We start from the raw sequence: 24,389 nt of genomic DNA on the forward strand, positions 1-24,389 counted from the left end.
TAGTGGAAAGCCTTCCCAGAAGAGTGGAGGCTGTTATAGCAGTAAAGGGGGGGACCAACTCCATTTTAATGCCTATGATTTTGGAATTAGATGCTCAACCAGCAGGTGTCCACATACTTTTGGTCACGTAGTGTATATTCTTATGCAAACATACTTATACATTCTTTAACTTTGAACACATACAAACACGCACACAAACATAACAACTCACACGCAAGTACACATTCACCATTCATTTAGCAACGCGTGTGTCCTGCCCACCTGAGGATCTGTCTTTTTTCTGCCGTCTATTTCCTGTGTTTGAGGGGTGCAGAATCCACTTGTCACTGAAATCTCCATGGATTGATTGCTTTCCTTTTACGCCTGCGACTCTTTCACACTCTTGCTTGTGCCTTGTCCCCCCCCCCCCCCCCCCCGTTAATGTTACGACCGCGGAAATGTTTTTATAATGGCCTGTCAAACACCTCTCAGTAATGGCTGAAATGACTCAATGGAATACATTGTCTTTCCGTAGCATCTACAAGAGTGCTAAAGCTCCGTCTGGGATTGAGCACATCATCTCGACACTTACGTCAAGAAAGGGAAGAAAGAGAACTTTATTTTGATGGGCGTTGAAAAAAGTCATCATTTGCTATAGTTGAAATCCCATTGGGCACAGACGTCAATTCAACTTCTATTCCATGTTGGTTCAAGGCAATTTCATTGAAACGACATGGATTCGACCAGTGTGCCCAGTGGGATGTTTGCCAATGAGTTGCGCTGAAATGAAAGCATCTTCCCGAAAATGTACACAGATTATAACGATATTATGCCTGAGATCAGGCAAACAATGTAAAGTATGTATAGATAGTTGTAATCTAGAGCCGAGAAGTGTTGATTTGTTATCTGAGGGTATCTTGCTATTGACACACATGCTGAGTTATGCAACAGAAGGTGACAACAACAGTAATTAATGAGGAAACCTAGACAGTGCAGGTAGGCCGAGACAGAGGAGGTTTTTGTGGATGCAGCCCTATTACACCCCTTTGTGTTAAAGTATTCATAAATGCAAATACACCCATTGTATTTATGCATATTTGGTACCTACACATTTATTTATTTTAACACAATATATGAAATAAATAACTGATACCATTAAAAATAGATATATATACTGTATGACTGCATTATCAGAAAAAACGGTGACATTTTACAATGAATGGAATATCTGAACTCCCACAAAAATCCCTGAACCTCAATGTGTTATTTGTCCGTGTCAGTAAAATGTTGTATGTACTATTATTCAATCAATACCTGATTCATTAAAACATTCAAACACTTTGGAGTATCCTAATACATTGTTCAACTGTTGCATTTATTATAATTGTTTTTAAAACCTTTTACCAATTTGTATGAGCGTTGCTACTGTGCCCGGCCCTATCAAAACATATTTTCCCTAAGACACAGATAGTGTTAGTCTGTTTTGGCATCTTCACCCCTAGGATAATCAAGTCCCATGTGAATAACTTCTGACCTGTCCACCTGGTAATGTACACACAGGCCATTGAGCCTTGTTTGGAATTTATATATTTGACTGGTATTTCCTTTATTTTGTTGTCTGTTTTGGCTCTGTTGTGTTGCCCAGTTTTAATCCTCTCCTGGCCCAACTCTCTATGTCTTTCAACAAAGTGTACAATGTCACGGGGGCTGGTGTGTCTCTCTCTCTCTCTCTCTCTCTCTCTCTCTCTGTCTTTGTATATATGTCTACCTCGCTCTCTCTTTGTATGTCTCTCTATATTTGTGTATCTGTCTCTCTCTAACACACACACACACACACACACACACACACACACACACACACACACACACACACACACACACACACACACACAAACACGATAAAATGCCTGCCAAGCCTTTTCCTCTAACTCCCTCAAACAAGTAAACAGGCGAGGACTCCAACCCGAAACAGTCTCTTTTGATTCCTCGGAACAGCGCCGTTGTAATATGCACAGCCATCCATCCCTAAGCAGACAGAGAGTAAGTAGACCAGGACTGCCTGGGGCTGTTATGGTGACTTTATTACCGCCACACCGGCGGTAATGAGTCATGACCGCAATCGTATTCCACGTGACCATTTAGTCACGGTAACTAGGCTTCTCCAAAACTGCTCTCTGGTGCGGCTGATGGTCATTAGTAGCCTACCAAACTTGCTAACGGCCAGTCGCTAATGGTCTGGTACGCAGCACTCTATTGTCCCACTAATCACTCTGACATCATTGCAAATGTATCGAAAATCAAATTAAACACTTCATGAGAGCCCATGAGCTCATGTTGCGCAAATCTTCTTTAGGCTATACAATTGTGTGAGAAAACTGAGTTTTGATGGCCTCTAATTAAAAGAGGAGGATCCCATCAGCTTTCTACAGGCTAGGCCTACTATATTTTTTTCTCAACTGACCTAATATTTAGCACATTGCTTCGTTTTACAACAGGAGTAGCCTACCTGACTGGCATGAAAATGAACCAAGGGAAAAGCGTCCTCCATTCGCTATTTAAGTACATAGATGATATGTATTTTTTACCCTGCCCCTGTTCTGACAGGTGCATGATAATGGCCCATTCTAAATCAAAACTAATTTCACGCATATATTATTTAGTATATGTAAAGAAGAGATTAAATTATGAATACTCTGATGAGTGACAATATTATCACTTGTGAATGATATACCATCACTTGTGAATGATGCCCAGCGTGTGTAGTAAGGCAAGAATCTGCACATGTACAGCTTACTTGGCCTATTGTTGTTTTGTCCAGTCACTCTGGTTCACACTGACTGTGTGCAATGCCATAAGAAACATCTTAAGCTTTAGCCCCCACCCAAACTTGGACCATTTTACTCACCCCTAGCAGAGCTGGTTAGGCTGTTTTAATGTTCTCCAGAGCATTGGTGACGGTAACTGTGCTCCTGGCAACAATTCAATTGTGTTTTTTTGCCAACGTTTACTGACACCGGCCATATTCAACGGGTGTTGAGCGTTCATAAATTCATCAGATATTCTGCGCTCTGGTACACTCAGGGGAGTTGTTTCAGTGATGTTCTATTGAAATGGGTACTTGCATACTGGAGTCTTTTAAGTTTTAGTACACATATATTTAAAAAATAATTTACCATTCACATACTGATACGCATTTTGATTTTAAAAATATGTTTTATTGCAACATGCGCCTAGTTTCCTGAAACGGGTCACATATTTGTTCAGTATAATTCAATTTACTTCAGAAAAAGCTTCCCCTAGCCTTATGGATGCGCCGCCTATGCTTGCATATTAAAAACGAAACTGCACTTAACCTCCATCCGTTATTCAAGTGCAGGCTACGTATGACATATTCTTTTTCGTTTTTTTTGTGGGCCATTCTAATCAAAGTAATTATAGAAATATATTTGTTAGCTATATGTAAAGATCAGATGAAATAGAGAATAGTATGATGGGTGAGAATATTATCAAGTACTTATCACATTGTGAATGAGAGACTGATGAAGTGTGTGCAGCCTGCACAAAAAAAACAGAACAGAGCTTAGAGTCACATCCTGTATGTATAAAATATATAAAAAATCTAAACACGTAGTCTAAAGTTTGTATCAGAACTAAAGTTACATAAATAACTCTAAATTAAACATATACTGTAGGAGGACCTATGCACAGTCCCTCGGAAATCGTTTGGGAGAAAATATCCTTTCTATTTAATTCAGTTATGTTGAATTGTATTCTTCCCACTATAAAATAATTCCACGGAATTCTAAGCAAATCATGCCTGTTAAATGAACTAGTGTCGCCCACAGCCATTTGGCATAGCCAGATCAGGACCTAACATAAGGACAACTCAGTGTATGCTATTCTGTTCTTCTGAAATAGACTACATTTTCTTCACATCATGTTTATTTAGACTTGTCTAAAATAAATAATGGATTTATTGTGATGGTGTAGACTATATTAAATAGATTTATTGAGATGTCCACATCCACAACTTGTAGGTTATGCGTGGAAGCCAGGAGATGCTAAATGTGTTTATGTTAATTAACGGTCAATTACCGTGAGACCGGCAGCTATTTGCTTGACAATCACCGGCTGACAAAATGTCATGACCGCCACAGACCTAGGAGTGCCTGTTCAATTTAAACAGGACGGATGCAGATTCATCTGCGACAGCATTTATTATTCTGCGTGTTAGATTCCCCCATTGCCGTGTGACAGGCTTGGAATTGGAAATAGTAACATAGCTGTCACTTAGCATTCAATGAGCAACGACTGGGACACTGCTGCTGCAGAGGATGCAAAGAGGAGAGATCATCTCTGAGCTTGTTGGTTTTTCTCATTTTTTTTCTCTCTCTCTCTTTTGCTCAGTGATTCTCCCCCTCTCTCTCTCCTCACCTCCCTCCATCTTCCACCCTCCCTCTTTACCCCTCTCTCCCCTATTTATCCCCTCTTCTTTCTCTCTCTCTCTGTGTCTCTGTCTCTCTCTCTGTCTCACTATCTCTCTCTCTGTCTCTCATTCAGTCTCACTAGCTGTCTCTCTGTCTCTCTCTACGTCTCTATCTTTATGTCAATCTCTGTCTGTCTCTGTCTGTCTCTGTTTGGGAGATGGAGTGCTGTAGTGGGTAATGTGGGTGTAGCAGGGTGATGCCTCAGGTGATAGCTCAACCCTGACCGAAAGTGACACGCAAGGTCTTCCTGTGTGTGTGTGTGTGTGTGTGTGTGTGTGTGTGTGTGTGTGTGTGTGTGTGTGTGTGTGTGTGTGTGTGTGTGTGTGTGTGTGTGTGTGTGTGTGTGTCAGTCGGATACATTTATCCCCCTGCTGTGTGGGCTTGTCTAATGGTTCCTCTCCACTCAATTGGTCTAAGGTAGGTTTGAGGGTTTTGACCCTATTGGTTGTGGTTAGGATTTGACTAGGGAAAGCTAATCCTAGATCTGTGTCTCTACCTGGAGTGCTACTCAGACATATGATGAGGCTCCTTGAAGAAGGCCATGACATCTTAGCTGAGTCATGCTATGAAAGCTAGACGCCATCATAAATGATATCATCATTGACATCATCAATCATTTCATGTTTCTGTTGTGAAGGCAGGTGAGGTCATGGGTGACTCACTCTAAGGTGCTGCTAAAGATAGAAGTGTGACAATACAGTGATATCTCAAGTCGAGAGTGGCTGCTTTCTGATACTGGGGGTTGTGTCAACTACAGCCTCAGAGACATGTCCTTTAAAAAAAATGATAAACAGACCTCTGCTTCTTTTTTCTTTCCCCCACACACTCCCTCCTCACATCTGGCTGACAGCCTCTCTGTCGAGTGTGAAAATATCCCAGAGCCCAGAAAGCCTTCTGACATGTGATGGTGGATTATGGGTAGGAGACGTGTCACCTCCTCCCGAGTGGCCCATGACGCTCGACTTTGAGAAGAGAGTATGTCCATGTGCTATTTTGCTGCTCACCGATTTTTTTATTTATTAAGCTTAGTCATAGTTCAACGAGTGAATTTTTCGTCAGAAATTACAGTCCATGTTTGAAGGAATTTTACTTCAAGCACCAAGGTATAATTCATTATGATGCATGCATTACAATGTCTTACATTGGAATGGTTACCGAAGGAAAAGCGATTTACGACTTGCTCTAGAGCTATCTTTTTGTTTATCTCATGTGCTACATTTCGGGTGTGCATTACTATTGATCCGTCAGGCTTCTTGTCTAACCAATAAGGACACCACCCGACCACTGGCCTGTATTCAGTAAACTACTTTTGTTTACGGGCGTTATTCAACATGAAAAGTCTTTGTGCTTTGTTTAATCAAAGCATTTCAAAAGCAAAATGTTTCCTTTGATCGTACAGGCGCCAAACAACTCTAATTACGTGAAGAGTAGGGTTTTCACGGCACTTACCCCCGCGTTTCCTTTGTTGTTCTTTGCGTCTCTATCTTGCCGTCGGCGGAATGACATGCTTGCTTACAGTGCTCGAAGTGACAGGTATTTTCACAGCTACAGGAACTTCTCTTACTGGGCTAACACAGGAAGCAGTTCATTTTGAAGTGTCATTGTGCCTTATAAACATGTTATAAGCACTTTCCATACAGTCATGAAGCATTATAAAGCGCGAGAGACCCTTAGCTGTGATATATTGACGATATACACTTTCGCATTAAGTGATTCCCTCAACTAGGTGATTTCGTCACTGATTTATTCATTAAATTGATTCTCTTTATTAGAACGATCAGCAGTGGGAAAGAAAGGCGGGAGCGTGGTAAACGTCATAGACATCATTGTTCAAGAGAAGCTCGGTGAGGCGGTAGAGGAAAAAGGGCACGAGTAGGCAGCTTTGTCTAACTGCTAACGATTAATTGATCTACCCATGAAGTTAATGAGCTGAAGCCTTTTTTTTTTTAAAGAGACAAGCGCGGAGACAGATGAAGGGGAAGAAGAGTAAGGGCCTAATGGCCTCTGGAAGAAGAAGGGAAAAGCTATTTATCGTATACTTTACTCCCCTCACATGATGAAATCTAAAGGTATTATGGGTAATTGACAGGGTCTATTGCTGCCTATTGCTGTTAGTTTTATAATATAATTTTACAGTCTTTCTACAGTCTTTCTAACTTTTTTAGTTGTCATGCCTTTCTACAGTAGCAATTACGAAGACGTAATTTATAGATTGGCAGGCAAGGGTGCTCTCGAGCGGCTAGATGTTCTTCACCATTCGGCCATTTGCCACGAATGCTCCTTATAGGACACATCACCGCACTCTATACTCCTCTGTAAACTGGTAATCTCTGTATACCCGTCGCAAGACCCACTAGTTGATACAGACCTGTATGAAATTGTATCTGAAATCTATAACATTTGCTTTAGTCTTCCTGCAGGCAGGGGGAGGTGTTTGTAGTTTTTCAATTATTCTATTGGTTCCATTGCACCAAGCAAGCTCAAATAAGCCTGGTATTTGTATTTGAAATCATTTCAAATAGTATTTAAACCCAGGTTTGGTTAGATATATTCAACAAATCACTTATACAGGCAATGTTGGTGGAGAGTGTTAGGGCTGTACTGTGAAACTGAGGCAGAAGTTAAAAATGCTTTTGGAATGGGTATGTGGGGATGATATCTGCTTTCTATTGATCTTGGCCATCTGTGAGTGCAGATGGATAGGAGGTTTAGAGTTTATCAGTATACTGTATGACTGCCTTTTCTCCCCTCTCCTCTCCTCTCCCGTCTCCTCCTCTCCTTTCCTCCTCTCCCCTCTCCTTACCTCCCGTCTCCTCCTCTCCTCTCCCATCTCCCCCCCACTCCTTTCCGCCTCTCTCCTCCCCTCTCCTCTCTCCTCTCCTTCTCTCTCCTCTCATCCTCTCTCCTTTCCGCCTCTCTCCTCCCCTCTCCTCCTCTATCCTCTCCTCCCGTCTCCTCTCCTCCTCTCCTCCTCTCTCCTCTCATCCTCTCTCCTCTCCTCCTCTCTCCTCCCCTCACCTCCTCTCTCCTCTCCTCCTCTCTCCTCTTCTCCTCTCTCCTCCCCTCTCCTCCTCTCTCCTCTCCTCCTCTCTCCTCTTTCCTCCCCTCTCCTCTCCCTTCTCCTCTTCTCTACTTCTGGCAGTAGACACCAGAAATAAAAGGAGCATTCGTTCCTACTGTAGTTTGGGTCTGATTACTGTGTAGGGAGGGTTATCTGCTTCTCTACCTCTTTACCAGGGCTGAAATGGCATCGGACACTGCTGGAATACAAATGAATACCGATGAATACCAATGCTGTTACGGTCCACTTTGCTCTGGCCAAGCACCATCTTCCTGGAAATAAAATAGACCTGGTTGTGTGTGCCAATCATGATACGACTATGCCAAGTGCCATGGCTCTCTGGTTATAAGGGGGAGTGGGAGTTAAAAGCTGATATGGGTCCCTTGATGTTGTGCAAACACACAGACGTGTGGTCACGCGCACTCACAAAAGCATGCACGAATGAACGAACAGAACACACTCAAACACACACACACACGCGCGCACATGCATACGTTCACGCTTGCACACACACACACACTCCCTTTTCGCCCTGCTGGTAGGGCATATTTCCCCGTAGTCGGCACGTCTGTCATTGGCCGGCCGTTCAAAGAGGAGCTTAACCGCCGGTACTGGACAGAGAAACACCGGCTGTGGCGTTGCCATGGTGACAGCCTGCCCGTAGGGGCGTGGGCTTTGTCATCCTGTGTGTCAGTGAACATGCTCCTACTCATATATAACTCCTCTCTTCTCTTATGCCCTAATGTATCTGTAAATGAAAAAGGAAAATCCTTATTGACTATCTGTTAGCGTTGTTGATTACCCGGGCTTGTTCTGCCGTGGTATAATGCACACTAATGAGCAACAGAGTTCACACAGCAAAGTTCTTATGAGTCAATACAGCTGGAGATGTTGTCCTGTAGCTGCTGGGGTGCCCTCTATTGAATACAGCCAGACATGACATGACACGCAGAGAGAGGCAGTCTGGAGCAGTGTAGGAGACTGTCCCTCTCCAACTCTCTCATCGTCTCTCTCAGCATCTCTCTTTCCCAGATTGGACTGCAGTGGGTTTGACGCAGGGAACTGATAATGGCCAGGTGTATAGTTTGTGAAGAGGATCGTTATTGGGCTTCTGGTATGTTAAGTTCGAGCTTGTGGGATAGGGACTGTTCTCGCATGTTGTGGAGATGTTGTGGAGACGTTGTGTATTTAGTACAGAGTAGAGAATATACAGCACTGGCCAATGAAAGACAGAATAGACATGATTAATGACCAGACCAGTGGGCTTTCAGGGTAGGGACTATTCAACGCCTCAGCGGAGAGCTTAGGAGAGCAGACTAGCAGTGCTTCAGACCAGAGTCTTTCAGTCCTCCCTTTATTCATTCAGAAAACGCCCCATGTCTCAACCCTTCAGCCCTCCATTATTTTATTCCTCCCTAAATTCTCTCCATCCTGCTGACAGAGGGGTGCAGAGGTTCAGGAGACACACCCCTAACCAAGGGCCCTTTGTCCTCCCCCTGATCCAGCAGCTGTGGCCCGCGGGGTCCCGTCCTCACAACGATAGTGCACTGCCAAGTGATGTCATCCCCGTGCACTTTGGACTCAAAATTCCCGTCTAAATCGTTTCTCGGACTCTGAGGATTTCAAAGCGAGTCAAATACAATTTTGTTTGTCACATGCGCCGAATACAACAGGTGTAGGTAGACCTTACAGGGAAATGCTGAATACAACAGGTGTAGGTAGACCTTACAGGGAAATGCTGAATACAACAGGTGTAGGTAGACCTTACAGGGAAATGCTGAATACAACAGGTGTAGGTAGACCTTACAGGGAAATGCTGAATACAACAGGTGTAGGTAGACCTTACAGGGAAATGCTTACTTACAAGCCCCTAACCAACAACGCAGTTTTAAGAAGAAAAAACAAACAGAAATATAACAAATAATGAAGGAGCAACAATAAAATAACAGTAGCGAGGCTATATACAGGGGTACCGGTACAGAGTCAATGTGCGGGGGCACCGGTTAGTCGAGGTAATTGAGGTAATATGTACATGTAGGTAGAGGTAACTACGCATGGGTAATAAACAAAGAGTAGCAGCAGCGTAAAAATGTGGGGTGGGGGCAAGTCTTATGGCTTGGGGGTAGAAGCTGTTAATAAGAAGCCTTTTGGACCTGGGCTTGGCGCTCCGGTACCACTTGCCGTGCGGTAGCAGAGAGAACAGTCTATGACTAGGTTGGCTGGAGTCCTCTGACAACGCCTGGTATAGAGGTCCTGGATGGCAGGAAGCTTGGCCCCAGTGATGTACTGGGCCGTACACACTACCCACTGTAGTGCTTGCTGTCGGAGTCCGAGCAGTTGCCACACCAGGCGGTGATGCAACCAGTCAGGATGCTGTCGATGGTGCAGAACATTTTGAGGATCTGAGGACCCATGCCAAGTCTTTTCAGTCTCTTGAGAGGGAATTCTGTTGTGCTGGGGATGAAAATATTCTCTCTCAAAGGCACTTTCTGCTTTGAACAATGGCATTGTCCTTTTTTACAGTTCTCTTTGTGTAATTCTTCTGCCAATGAACACCTGGTTTTGAAAAAGAAGAAGCTCATTACATGCCTTACTGACTTGCAAATGAACAAAGATGAAGAGGAAGAGAGTGAATACAAATGAACTCATGATTGACTTTACTTTTCTGTATTTTGCAGTTTCCGCCACAACTTGTCATCGTTTCTGGCAAACATATTCATCTAACTAACTCAACTTCAAAGCCTCATAGCTACAGAGAAGAGGGTATTGTGTGTGTGTGTGTGTGTGTGTGTGTGTGGGAGGGGGGGGGGGGGAGGGATGGTTCCACAGACTGAGCTCCATCCCGTGTGATAGATAGGTGCGGGGTTAAAGGTTAAGGGTGTGTTTCGGGTGGTAAGAGTTATTCATAAGGGTAATTAAAGGTGACCTCTCTCCCTCTAACCTTCTCTGAATGTCAATATGTTTATGTCCACTGGCCTCCAGTGAGAAGTGATGACTCTTGCCTATTGGGCCAGGAGTTGTTTTTAACTAGGACTGGTGAGGAACAACTCCAGGCCCTACCATTACCATATTACAGCACTTATTTTTATAATTCAATCTTGGTTTTGCATTGTCAATGTCAGTCACCCCATGTAGTCCCCCAGATATATCTGCTTCAAATAGGTCAATATGATATGATATGAACCCTGTGACACACCTTAGGGAGACACCAGAGGACTCACCCATTTTATTAAACACAGTTAGAAAACCCATTTTAACACACATCAGATTGACCATATAATCCATATAATCCTTTGCCAAAGGTGTTCATGGGATACCATTTTATTTTATTGCACACACACCTGGTAACGCGGTCATGACAACCTGAAACAAAGTCTTTCCACACTCGCACTATGAAGCCCAAGTTTCTAATTACATTTGGAATCTTATGGGCCACATACATTTTAATGCGATGGGCTATACATTCTAAGCACATACGCCCTCCGTGACACGTTGCCAATGTGGGTCTGTCTATGATGTACGGCCTGGAGTTTGCAGTTTATCGTATAGAATAGGTTATGTATTCTCTAAACCCACAGCACGTACACTCTCTGTGCTCCCCTAGCCTCTGTATTTGTGTCGTGCGTGGTAATATCTTGGTCATAGATCTTTTTCTTTACAGTCTTCTCCTACCACAGACCTTTGACTCAATGGAAGTGTCTACTATTACTGTATATTGGCTTGGTTTACGGTTGGATCCTGTCACGCTGTCTTCTAATGCCAGGTTATCTTTGGGCCTGAGCTACTCTTTCATTAAATCGCTTAGATGGGGACAGGTTCTCAGTCAAGCCACGTTTTATGATAAAAAAAAACTTTAAAAAAAAAATGATTGTGCTCTGATTCATTTCAGTTGTGGTTCTGTGGTGTGGACACAGAGATTATGGTGGAACTGGGTGTGGGGTGTTTCTGCCAGTGAGTGAGGCAGTATAAGACAAGATGAGCTCTCGTCTGCTTTGGTCACCACGCCGACTGTGACATTAGGCCAGGGCGGTCCGATAGTCATCAGTGGTCAGCGAACCACAGCGGACTATGTCAACCCTCTGCTTTCACACCAAACGGCCTGTCAGAGAGAGATAGAGGGGGGAGAGCGAGAGAGCAAGAGAGAGAGAGAGGTGAAGGCTGTAAAGAGAGAGATGGCGAGGGGAACAGAGAGGGACAGCGGCAGACCAAGATGATGTCTTTGATAAGTACACGTGGCTCAAGGGGAGATGAAAGAGAGAAGACGAAGTAAGAAAGAGAAAAGTGAGAGGAGAAGCGTGCAGACGGAAAGCGAGAGAATGAGTACGGGTAGGAAGAGGGGAATGGGAGACAAAATAAGACAGATGTGTTGTGAAAGACAGGGGCCCCAACAGAGACCACATGAAACAGGATAATATTGTGTTTTCAGTTCAGTGCTAGGTTACCCCCTCACTGAGGGGAGACTAATTACTGTTTGATCTAATACTTTATCTCTATGTGTTCCCGAAAACCCGCACAATCTGCGAGCGTCCCTCCTCTACTCCTTTATCCTGGCACTGACTGTACTGTTGGTTCTCCTTCTGAGTGGAGAGAACACCTGGCATCCTCCAAACCAAATATTCATAAATCAGTGAAGAGTGTGGGCCGCGTACCAATCGCTATGAGTTCGACCCAACCAACCAACCTCCTCTGTGAGGTTTAGATCGAGGCCTCTGAGGTTTTTGCAACATTGCGTTTCACATTTTCTCTCTCTCGCTCTCTCTCTCTCTCTCTCTCAATTCAATTCAATTCAAGGGGCTTTATTGGCATGGGAAACATGTGTTAACATTGCCAAAGCAAGTGAGGTAGATAATATACAAAAGTGAAATAAACAATACAAATTAACAGTAACCATTACATATACAGAAGTTTTAAAACAATAAAGACATTACACATGTCAAATTATATATATATATATATATATATATATATATACAGTGTTGTAACAATGTACAAATGGTTAAGGGTACACAAGGGAAAATAAATAAGCATAAATATGGGTTGTATTTACAATGGTGTTTGTTCTTCACTGGTTGCCCTTTTCTTGTGGCAACAGGTCAGAAATCTTGCTGCTGTGATGGCACACTGTGGAATTTCACCCAGTAGATATGGGAGCTTTTCAAAATTAGATTTGTTTTCGAATTCTTTGTGGATCTGTGTAATCTGAGGGACATATGTCTCTCTAATATGGTCATACATTGGGCAGGAGGTTATGAAGTGCAGCTCAGTTTCCACCTCATTTTGTGGGCAGTGAGCATATGGCCTGTCTTCTCTTGAGAGCCATGTCTGCCTACGGTGGCCTTTCTCAATAGCAAGGCTATGCTCACTGAGTCTGTACATAGTCAAAGCTTTCCTTAAGTTTGGGTCAGTCACAGTGGACAGGTATTCTACCACTGTGTACTCTCTGTTTAGGGCCAAAAAGCATTCTAGTTTGCTCAGTTTTTTTGTTAATTCTTTCCAATGTGTCAAGTAATTATCTTTTTGTTTTCTCAAGTGTTGGTTGGGTCTAAGTGTTCTGCTGTCTTGGGGCTCTGTGGGGTGTGTTTGTGAACAGAGCCCCAGGACCAGCTTGCTTAGGGGACTCTTCTCCAGGTTCAGTTCTCTATAGGGGATGGCTTTGTTATGGAAGGTTTGGGAATCATTTCCTTTTAGGTGGTTGTAGAATTTAGCGGCTATTTTCTGGATTTTGATCATTAGCGGGTATCGGCCTAATTCTGCTCTGCATGCATTAGTTGGTGTTCTACGTTGTACACAGAGGATAGTTTTGCAGAATTCTGCATGCAGAGTCTCAATTTGGTGTTTGTCCCATTTTGTGAAGTCTTGGTTGATGACCGGACCCCAGACCTCACAACCATAAAGGGCAATGGGCTCTATGACTGATTCAAGTATTTTTAGCCAGATCCTAATTGGTATGTTGAATTTGATGTTCCTTTTGATGGCATAGAAGGCCCTTCTTGCCTTGTCTCTCAGATCGTTCACAGCTTTGTGGAAGTTACCTGTGGCGCTGATGTTTAGACCAAGGTATGTATAGCAACGGTGTCTAGATGGAATTTGTATTTGTGGTCCTGGCGACTGGACCTTTTTTGGAACACCATTATTTTGGTCTTACTGAGATTTACTGTCAGGACCCAGGTCTGACAGAATCTGTGCAGAAGATCTAGGGGCTGCTGTAGGCCCTCCTTGGTTGGTGACAGAAGCACCAGATCATCAACAAACAGTAGACATTTTACTTCAGATTCTAGTAGGGTGAGGCCGGGTGCTGCAGACTTTTCTAGTGCCCGTGCCAATTTGTTGATATATATGTTGAAGAGGGAGGGGCTTAAGCTGCATCCCTGTCTCACCCCACTGCCCTGTGTGAAGAAATGTGTGTATTTTTTGCCAATTTTAACACTTGTTGTTTGTGTACATGGATTTTATAATGTCGTATGTTTTACCCCCAACACCACTTTCCATTGATTTGTATAGCAGACACTCATGAGCATTTCGCTACACTCGCATTAACATCTGCTAACCATGTGTATGTGACAAATAAAATTTGATTTGATTTGATTTCATGCCAAATTGAGTCGGAGGCTTTTTTGAAATCAACAAAGCATGAGAAGACTTTGCCTTTGTTTTGGTTCGTTTGGTTGTCAATTAGGGTGTGCAGGGTAAATGCATGGTCTACTGTACTGTGATTTGGTAAAAAATCTAATTGGCATTTGCTCAGTACATTGTTTTCATTGAGGAAATGTACGAGTCTGCTGTTAATGATACTGCAGAGGATTTTCCCAAGGTTACTGTTGACGCAGATCCCACGGTAGTTATTGGGGTCAAATTTGTCTCCACTTTTGTGGATTGAGGTGATCAGTCCTTGGTTCCAAATATTGGTGAAGATGCCAGAGCAAAGGATAATGTTTAAGAGTTTTAGTATAGCCAATTGGATTTTGTGGTCTGTATATTTTATCATTTCATTAAGGATACCATCAACACCACAGGCCTTTTTGGGTTGGAGGGTTTTTATTTGGTCCTGTAGCTCATTCAAGGTAATTGGAGAATCCAGTGGGTTCTGGTAGTTTTTAATAGTTGATCTCTCTCTCTCTCTCTCTCTCTCTCTCTCTCTCTCTCTCTCTCTCTCTCTCTCTCTCTCTCTCTCTCTCTCTCAGCCCTGTGCAGCAGAGCAGCTAGTAGTTAATTAATGGGTTTAATGCGGTAGCTTCATGCACATAATATGCAAGGTCGATTAGAAAAAGGCACAGCTCGGATGCAGAGCAGAGTGACACAGACAGAGGCGGTCTTTCTCTTTCATGTGTGTGTGTGTGTGTGAGTGTGTGTTTGTTCGTGTCTGTCTGCGTGTGAGTATGTATGTTTGTGCGTGCGTGCTGACCCCATCATCTTGGCAGGTAGACCAGGAGGAGAATGAAATTAACCCACGTCCTGTTGAACAGACGCTAGACAATTGGCGTAAAATGTGGAAGTAGAATTGATTTAACGGGGTCTGTGCTGTCTGTGTGTGTTTGTGTGTGTGTGGGTATGAGGATCTGTTTGTGTGTGTGTCTGTGTGTATGTATGCATTTGTGTGAGGATCTGAGTATGTGTGTATGTGTTTACGTGTTTGAGTCTGTACTGTATGTATATGCATGTTTGCCTGCGGGCACAACCGTAGCGTTGTTGACCTGAAGAGCTAATTCTGCACACAGCCTCCAGTCTTCCTCGCCTCTTTCTCTACTCTCCTCCTCTGCTCTCGTCTTTCTGTTTATCTGGCCCTAGGCTGCTGTCTGTCAATACAGGCCGAGGCCACTCACACTTACACACACTGTTAACACCTCATTAAACACACATAGGACTTTTGTGGGCCCTTTCGTGGTGGTCGGCGAAATGAGTTTATTGAGTTTGTGGTGTCCATTCGCGTGTCCACTCTATGACTCTCATGGCCACTTTAATAGACATGTGAAAAGATGACGAGCGACATATCATTTTTCCTCCTTTCCCTCCTAGTAATGGCTGTGGATCTGTGTGTTAACCAAGTGTTTTGTTGTTTAAAGGGTTATTGGTTTATAAAGGGATGGCCCAGCTGGGATTTATAATTCCCCATATGGCCTGTCTAATTGTTACGAGTTTCCACACTCCTGTTTATAGTACATTCACCAGATTGAACCTCTCAGTGTGGAAGCCAATGCAACATAATGCGTTTTATTGAATGGTTACACTCTTCCCTACACCTCCACATAGCCTACACAGCACTATTCTTTATTGAACCTTTATTTGACCAGGAAAATACCCTTGAGGTTAGACATTTCGCCAGGGGGAACTGAACTGCTAGTAGTAGTCGTGTTAGGAGCATATGTCGGTAGTGGTTGTTCCTATCTTTTACCGCTCGTTACTTTCTTTACCGGGTGTTTCTAATGTTTTACTGGGCGTTTGTGGTCGATGTGGGCAGCCTGTGTGGTTTTTATACTAGTTGGTGGTACGGGGCTTGGTGGCTGTTGTGATGTGTCACTGTGTGCTGTGTGACCAGACATCAGGTCAGTGTGTTAGCCTCCTCTGTGTTTGTAAGGAACACTGTTGAAGCTGGGCTATATCTCACTGTCTGGGGTATATAACCACTGACGGTACTGTTGGAGTGTTTCCCTCTTTCTGTTTCTCTCTCTCCCCCCCGTCTCTCTCTACTTCTTTCTCTCTCTTTTCTCCCTGTCTCCGTCTCCCTTGAGGACGTTCTGGCTCCGTAGAAAGTAGGCCTTCCACCGTAGCAACTCTGACTCTGTCTCTCTCTCTCTCTCTCTCTCTCTCTCTCTCTCTCTCCTTCCCTCCCGATCTCATATCCCTAGTCTAACAGCCCATTAGAGTTGCCAGTTGAACAGGAGGGAGGACTCGTAAAAAAGTGAAACCTGCCTATTTAACGGCGCCATAAACCAGACGCTCGCCTCAAAACCCTTCTTCTCTGTTCTTATATTAATGAAGCATAAAATATTTAATGAAATCTTAAAAGGCTGTTGATATAAAGGTCCAAAGGTTTCAGCCGTGCTGTACCGCCACTCTACATTCTTTCCTGATTGTTCATTCTATTCATTCTGAGAGGCTGTGGAGCGATTGCTCTCCACTCATTACAGTAGGGAGTAACTCTCTATTTGTCCCTCTGCAGTGTTTCGCATACTACTGTAGTGGTAGGGCTTGAAGTTGGTCCTTTTCCTGCAATGTAACATGACTGCGGGCCCTGGTTTTAGCTTGTGGGGTCCAGACTTTTTTTTTTTCACATTAAAAACTCCTAGTTAAAAATTGGGCATCTACCTACCTGTCTGTTGTTCCCCCATTCCCATCAAACTTGACCTCAGTGTTATATTTGTACATTGAAGACCAATCCTCACTCCTACTTTATACGGTGAAGTCGTGTAATCAAGAGGGTCGTAACAGAAGGGTGGAATGTGCTGTCATTGGGCGAGTCGCAAAAGCGCACCCCACATTACCCACCCACAGCCAAGCCATTACACGGTTTCACTCCAGAACATAACCACATGGAGACGGTGAGTGGCTTGTCCTGTTACATTTATAGGCCCAGTTATTCCCGGGTTGTAGCCCCTCTTAAACCCTATGAGGAAGCTAGCTAAAATATTAGGCATTCATCACAGTTATTATGGCCTGTAAAATCCCTCTCTTTGAAGGAGAGAGACCCCTCTTTTTTTCCCCCATCATTTTATTCCTGCAGGATTGCGAAATGGACGTAGGTTATTGCCTGAGCTTAGGCACGCAGTCATATCAGGCACAATCATCTTTGTCCTTCCTCTTTTCCCCTCGTTCCCCGGGCTTCCGTTTACATTAGAGAACATAGTGGAATGAATCTGCTACTGCTGTTGCTGAAGGAGGGGGACTTATCACTGTGGAAATCAATGGGGCTGGATGTAGTCACTTATAACAAAGTAAGACAGAGGGATGGGAAGAGAGATTTGGTTGAAGGGATGGTTAGAGGGAAGGAGGGAGGGAGGGCAGTGTGAGAGAGAAAGAAAGGGAAAGACGGAGATTTAAGAGAGGGAGAAAGAGAGAGAGAGAGAGACATATTTTGCTCTTCTATCGCACGGACAATGATAAACAGAAAATTGCTATTTAGCTTTGGCATTATCTAATGTGACTTTTGATGTATTTTGTCCCCTCTCCCACTCTGTACGCCAGTGCCTCAAGTCAAGCCAGGATGCAAGGCAGTGTACTGTGTCCACGTTTTGCCCTAGGCATAAATACTTTGCATTATCTTAATAACTAATGTTGTTTTGTCCTTCTCTCCCCCTGTAGCCTGCCCCCCAGGGACATTCAAGTCAACCCAGGGTCCAGGCCTGTGTCTGCAGTGCCCCTCCAACAGCCGCTCTGCAACCGAGGCCGCCACTATCTGCATCTGCCGCAATGGTTACTACCGCGGTGATATGGACCAGCCTGACATGCCCTGCACCAGTGAGTATCTTTATGGTACTGTTCCTACTCTAACTCTGTACAGCTAGACATGACCAGCACCAGTGAGTATCTTTATGGTCCTGTTCCTACTCTAACTCTGTACAGCTAGACATGACCAGCACCAGTGAGTGTCTTTATGGTACTGCTTCTACTCTAACTCTGTTAGACACTGTTTACGACTTCAGTACTGCAGTGTGCAGTACATGAATCCATCTCCCCTAGTGTAGACCACAGTCCTCATTATCCTGATAGACACAGCAGACACACCAACTAGCCTCCTCACATACAGTACACCGGGTAGCCAATAAGCCTGTTCGTGCCCTCATACTTACCTTAACACATGAAAACAATACGCTAAGCTCATCACAAGTCCCCATTGACACGCAATTATGTCAGAGAAGAACACTGAAGCCCCGAACGCACGCACACACGCACGCACACACACACACACACACACACACACACACACACACACACACACACACACACACACACACACACACACACACACACACACACAAACACACACACAACCAGAGAGATGTTCATGCACACACACACACACTGGCCCTAATGGAGGATCTTATTCATGGTTCTCAAATACTCCTCACTATGGAGCAGCACTAGATCTACAGTATTAGTCTGGGAATGTACTTTTTAAATATATCTTGATAATTCATGGAGCCTTAGCTAATTGGTTCAGAGACACGTTGTAGTGTCCAGTTCTGTTCCTCTGGTCTGGCTGGTGCTACCAGACCTGTCTGTGTCTGTGGAAGCATACTGTAGCTACAGTTGTAGTCGGAAGTTTACATACACCTTAGCCAAATTCATTTAATCTCAGTTTTTCACAATTCCTGACATTTAATCCTAGTAAAAATTCTCTGTCTTAGGTCAGTTAGGATCACCACTTTATTTTAAGAATGGGAAATGTCAGAATAATAGTAGAGAGAATGATTTATTTCAGCTTTTATTTCTTTCATCACATTCCCAGTGGGTCAGAAGTTAACATACACTCAATTAGTATTTGGAAGCATTGCCTTTAAATTGTTTAACGTGGGTCCAACGTTTCAGGTAGCCTTCCACAAGCTTCCTACAAAAAGTTGGGTGAATTTTGGCCCATTCCTCCTGGCAGAGCTGGTGTAACCGAGTCAGGTTTGTGGGCCTCCTTGCTCGCACACGCTTTTTCAGTTATGCCCACAAATTTCTATAGGATTGAGATCAGGGCTTTGTGATGGCCACTTCAAATGCATTGACTTTGTTGTCCTTAAGCCATTTTGCCACAACTTTGGAAGTATGCTTGGGGTCATTGTCCATTTGGAAGACCCATATAGTTTCCTGATTGATGCCTTGAGATGTTGCTTCAATATATTCACATAATTTTCCTTCTGCTTGATGCCATCTATTTTGTGAAGTGCATCAGTTCCTCCTGCAGCACCCCCGCGACATGATGCTGCCACCCCTGTGCTTCACGGTTGGGATGGTGTTCTTCGGCTTGCAAGCCTGCCCCTTTTTCCTCCAAACAAAACGATGGTCATTATTGCCAAACAGTTCTATTTTTGTTTCATCAGACCAGAGGACATTTCTCCAAAAAGTACAATCTTTGTCCCCAGGTGCAGTTGCAAACCGTAGTCTGGCTTTTTTATGGCGGTTTTGAAGCAGCGGCCTCTTCCTTGCTGAGCGGTCTTTCAGGTTAAGTCGATATAGGACTCATTTTACTGTGGATATGCTGTTTCCTCCAGCATCGTCACAAGGTCCTTTGCTGTTGTTCTGGGATTGATTTGCACTTTTCGCACCAAAGTACGTTCATCTCTAGGAGACAGAAAGCTTATTTCCTGAGCGGTATGACGGCTGCGTGGTTCCATGGTGTTTATACTAGCGTACTATTGTTTGTACAGATGAACGTGGTACATTCAGGCGTTTGGAAATTTCTCCCAGGATGAACCAGACTTGTGGAGGTCTACAATTCTTTTTCTGAGGTCTTGGCAGATTTATTTTGATGTTCCCATGATGTCAAGCAAAGAGGCACTGAGTTGTAAGGTAGGCCTTGAAATACATCCACAGGTACACCTCCAATTGACTCAAATGATGTCAATTAGCCTATCAGAAGCTTCTAAAGCCATTACATAATTTTCTTGAATTTTTCAAGCTGTTTAAAGGCACAGTCTACTTAGTGTATGTAAACGTCTGACCCACTGGAATTGTGATACAGTGAATTATAAGTTAAATAATCTGTCTGTAAGCAATTGTTGTAAAAATTACTTGTGTCATGCACAGTAGATGTCCTAACCGACTTGCCAAAACTATAGTTTGTTAACAAGACATTTGTGGAGTGGTTGAAAAACGAGTTTTAATGACTTTAACCTCAGTGTATGTAAACTTCTGACTTCAACTGCATATGTATGTCAAGCCATCTGCTCTGCTGCGTTTCTCTTCGCCTTGAGACCTTGAATGCTCCCCTAGTGCAATATCAACATGCCGCTCCTCTTTCAAGTCTTGAATGCCCGTTCCAAGTGAGGCAGCCCTCTCCATGTCGTTGCTTTGAATTCCCCCTCAATAATAGAACCCATTTGCACCTTGAGACTTTGAACGCTCCCCAAGTGTGGCATCCTTGTCTGCCTTGAGGCTCTGAACATTCCTCAAGTTCACCGTAGCTCTCCAGGTTTTTCAGTGCTCCCTCAAGACTAGCACCACTCTCCAACTTGACTCTATGCACGTTCCCTGTAGAACACTATAGCTTTCGGCTTTGAATCTCTGAACACTCCCAAAGAGTAGCAATTTCCACCTTAAGGCTGTTGAATGCACCCTTTCCACTATGATATCTGCTCACTCTCCTGGTGAGTCTCTTGTCTGAACGCTGCCTCAGCCCAGCATGTTGCTCTTCCCATACTACGCCAAGGCCAGTGGAGGCTGCTGAGGGGACGACTTCTCATAAGAAGGGCTGGAATGGAGTCAATGGAGTGGTATGAAGCACATCAAACACATGGTTTCTATGTGGCTGATTCTACTCCAATGACTCCATTCCAGCCATTATTATGAACCGCCTTCCCCTCAGAAGCCTCCACTTGGCTTGTAGCATTCTCTATTCAATGCTTCCCAACACTCTCTGCAAGCTGCTCTGCAATGCTTTCCTAATCCTGGCAGAAGTAGTAATAGTAGTGGTAGTAGTAGCAGTAGTAGTAATAGTAGTGGTAGTAGTAGCAGTAGTAGTAATAGTAGTGGTAGTAGTAGCAGTAGTAGTAATAGTAGTGGTAGTAGTAGCAGTAGTAGTAATAGTAGTGGTAGTAGTAGCAGTAGTAGTAGCAGAAGTAGTAATAGTAGTGGTAGTAGTAGTAGTAATAGAAGTAGCAGTAGTAGTAATAGTAGTAGTAATAATAACAGTAGTAGTAGCAGAAGTAGTAATAGTAGTGGTAGTAGTAGCAGTAGTAGTAGCAGAAGTAGTAATAGTAGTGGTAGTAGTAGTAGTAATAGAAGTAGCAGTAGTAGTAATAGTAGTAGTAATAACAGTAGTAGTAGCAGAAGTAGTAATAGTAGTGGTAGTAGTAGCAGTAGTAGTAGCAGAAGTAGTAATAGTAGTGGTAGTAGTAGTAGTAATAGAAGTAGCAGTAGTAGTAATAGTAGTAGTAATAACAGTAGTAGTAGCAGAAGTAGTAATAGTAGTGGTAGTAGTAGCAGTAGTAGTAGCAGAAGTAGTAATAGTAGTGGTAGTAGTAGTAGTAATAGAAGTAGCAGTAGTAGTAATAGTAGTAGTAATAACAGTAGTAGTAGCAGAAGTAGTAATAGTAGTGGTAGTAGTAGCAGTAGTAGTAGTTGTAGTAGTAGCAGTAGTAGTAGTTGTAGTAGTAGCAGTAGTAGTAATAGTAGCAGCAATAACAGTAGTAGCAACAGTAGTAGTAGTTGTAGTAGTAGCAGTAGCAGCAGTGACAGTAGTAGTAACAGTAGTAGTAATAGTATTAGTAGCAGTAACAGTAGTAGCAACAGTAGTAGTAGTTGTAGTAACAGTAGCAGTAGTAGCAGTAGTAGTAATAGTAGTAGTAATAGTAGTGGTAGTAGTAGCAGAAGTAGTAATAGTAGTGGTAGTAGTAGTAGTAATAGAAGTAGCAGTAGTAGTAATAGTAGCAGCAATAACAGTAGTAGCAACAGTAGTAGTAGTTGTAGTAGTAGCAGTAGCAGCAGTGACAGTAGTAGTAACAGTAGTAGTAATAGTATTAGTAGCAGTAACAGTAGTAGCAACAGTAGTAGTAGTTGTAGTAACAGTAGCAGTAGTAGCAGTAGTAGTAATAGTAGTAGTAATAGTAGTGGTAGTAGTAGCAGAAGTAGTAATAGTAGTGGTAGTAGTAGTAGTAGTAGTAATAGAAGTAGCAGTAGTAGTAATTGTAGTAACAGTAGCAGTAGTAGCAGTAGTAGCAGCAGTAACAGTAGTAGCAACAGTAGTAGTAGTTGTAGCAGTAGCAGCAGTGACAGTAGTAGTAACAGTAGTAGTAGTAGTAGTGGTAGTAGTAGTAATAGAAGTAGCAGTAGTAGTAATTGTAGTAGTAATAGTAGTAGTAATAATAACAGTAGTAGTAGCAGTAGTAGCAGCAATAACAGTAGTAGCAGCAGTGACAGTAGTAGTAACAGTAGTAGTAGTAGTAGTAGTAGTAGTAGTAGTAGTAGTAGTAGTAGTAGTAGTAGTAGTAGTGGTGGTAGTAGTAGTAGTAATGGTAGTAGTAGTAGTATCGGTAGTAGCAGTAGAAGTAGTAGTAGTAGTAGTAGTAGTGGTAATAGTAGTGGTAGTAGTAGGAGTAGTAATATTATTATTATTAGTAGTAGTAGTAGTAGTAATAGTAGTAATATTATTATTAGTAGTAGTAGTAATAGTAGTAGTAGTAGTGGTGGTGGTAGTGGTAGTAGTAGTAGTAGTAGTGGTAGTAGTAGTAGTAGTAGTAGTAGTAGTAGTAGTATTAGTAGCAGTAATAGCGGTAGTAGTGGTAGTAGTAGTAATAGTAGTAGTAATAGTAGTAGTAGTAGTAATAGTAGTAGTAGTGGTAGTGGTAATAGTAGTAGTAGTAGCAGCAGTAACAGTATTACACTTCAGCTCTACTATAAGCATTGTGTTGCTTTTCCATCATTGTCGTGTCAATGTGACATTCTACCTGCTACACAGAGCGAGTTGTTGTGAGAGCGGAGAGGAGCAGAGGGGAAGAGCATCTTTATTGTATTTTGCCTGCTGTACTGTACCATATTCATCAATAATGCGTAATTACAATAGCTTTGGTCCAGTTATTCGCAAGTACTCATTGTTGCTAGTGGTTATACTTAAAGATGCACTATGCAGAAATCGTTCCGCCTTTTCCTGCTTGTAAAAATGTGAATAGTTCGCCTTATTTCAGTTTGTGTGACAAAACAAGCAGGTATAGCTTAGAGAATCATTGTAACCTCTAAACTGCTGTGAAATATATTTTCCATTACCAGAAATATTGCATTTTCAGCTGTTTGAAGCTGGTGTACAAAACATAAAATAAAAGACACAAAAACGAAACTTAAGAACAGGAATCATAAAAATAGCAACATAGAACAGATCTACCGCGTCTTAGACTTGCTTTCAATGAGAATGACAGATCTATAACTCACAGTTCTATGTGAATTTTGTCGGGTTGCCCCAAAAGTTTCATATTGCAGCTTTAATGATTCTCTAATTACACATGTTGCTTTTGTTTAAATTGTGAACCTAGCTAGTCAATGTAGCTAGCTAGCTAGTATTAGTCGCTTATTGATTTCATACATCTTACTAAAATAACCAGTGGTGTATAGTAGAGGCCATATGCAACCAAAGTGTACTTTATTTCTCATTATTTCAATTCCCAAGATAGAAAAAAAGTTGCGCATCAGCCATCAAGAATTAAACCTGGGCAATTGTTGAGCTTGGATGCTGCCATTGGACATGATGCAACGCAAGCACAACACGGGCAGTGAAGCAGATTTCATTGATTTTAAAGGAAACATTTCCTCAACGGCCGATGTCAATGCCAGACGCCCGATGGCTATAGTGTAGAGGGCAGCAGTAGTATAAGTAGTAGCAGTAGCAGCAGCAGTAGTAGTATTAGTAGTAGCAGCAGCAGCAGTAGCAGTACTAGTATTAGTAGTAGCAGCAGCAGTAGTTGTACTAGTCGTAGCAGCAGCAGCAGCATCAGACCCTGTGCTGTACTATGCTCCAGATCTCTCTCTCTGATTAGCAGGGTGATGGATTGACCAAAACGATCCCCCTCTCACCACCCTGACCCCCCGTGGGACCCACCGAGCCGAGGCTCCACTTCAAACAACGTCCATCTAGGGGGACCACCAAACCCTCTGTCTCCCAGCACGGGGCCCACTCCCCTCGGCTCTGCTACCCGCCATCGTAGGCCATTGGGACTGGCTCGCCCAGCATGGCA

General features: G+C 43.1%; 1 pseudogene; it reads left to right on the forward strand.

Annotated features, from left to right (window-relative positions):
* Positions 1-24,389, forward strand: part of LOC139386555 (ephrin type-B receptor 1-like) — a 296,455-nt pseudogene that overhangs the window by 184,323 nt on the left and 87,743 nt on the right.

Source organism: Oncorhynchus clarkii, chromosome 28 (assembly GCF_045791955.1).
Source record: "Oncorhynchus clarkii lewisi isolate Uvic-CL-2024 chromosome 28, UVic_Ocla_1.0, whole genome shotgun sequence".
Taxonomy (NCBI): Eukaryota; Metazoa; Chordata; class Actinopteri; order Salmoniformes; family Salmonidae; genus Oncorhynchus; species Oncorhynchus clarkii.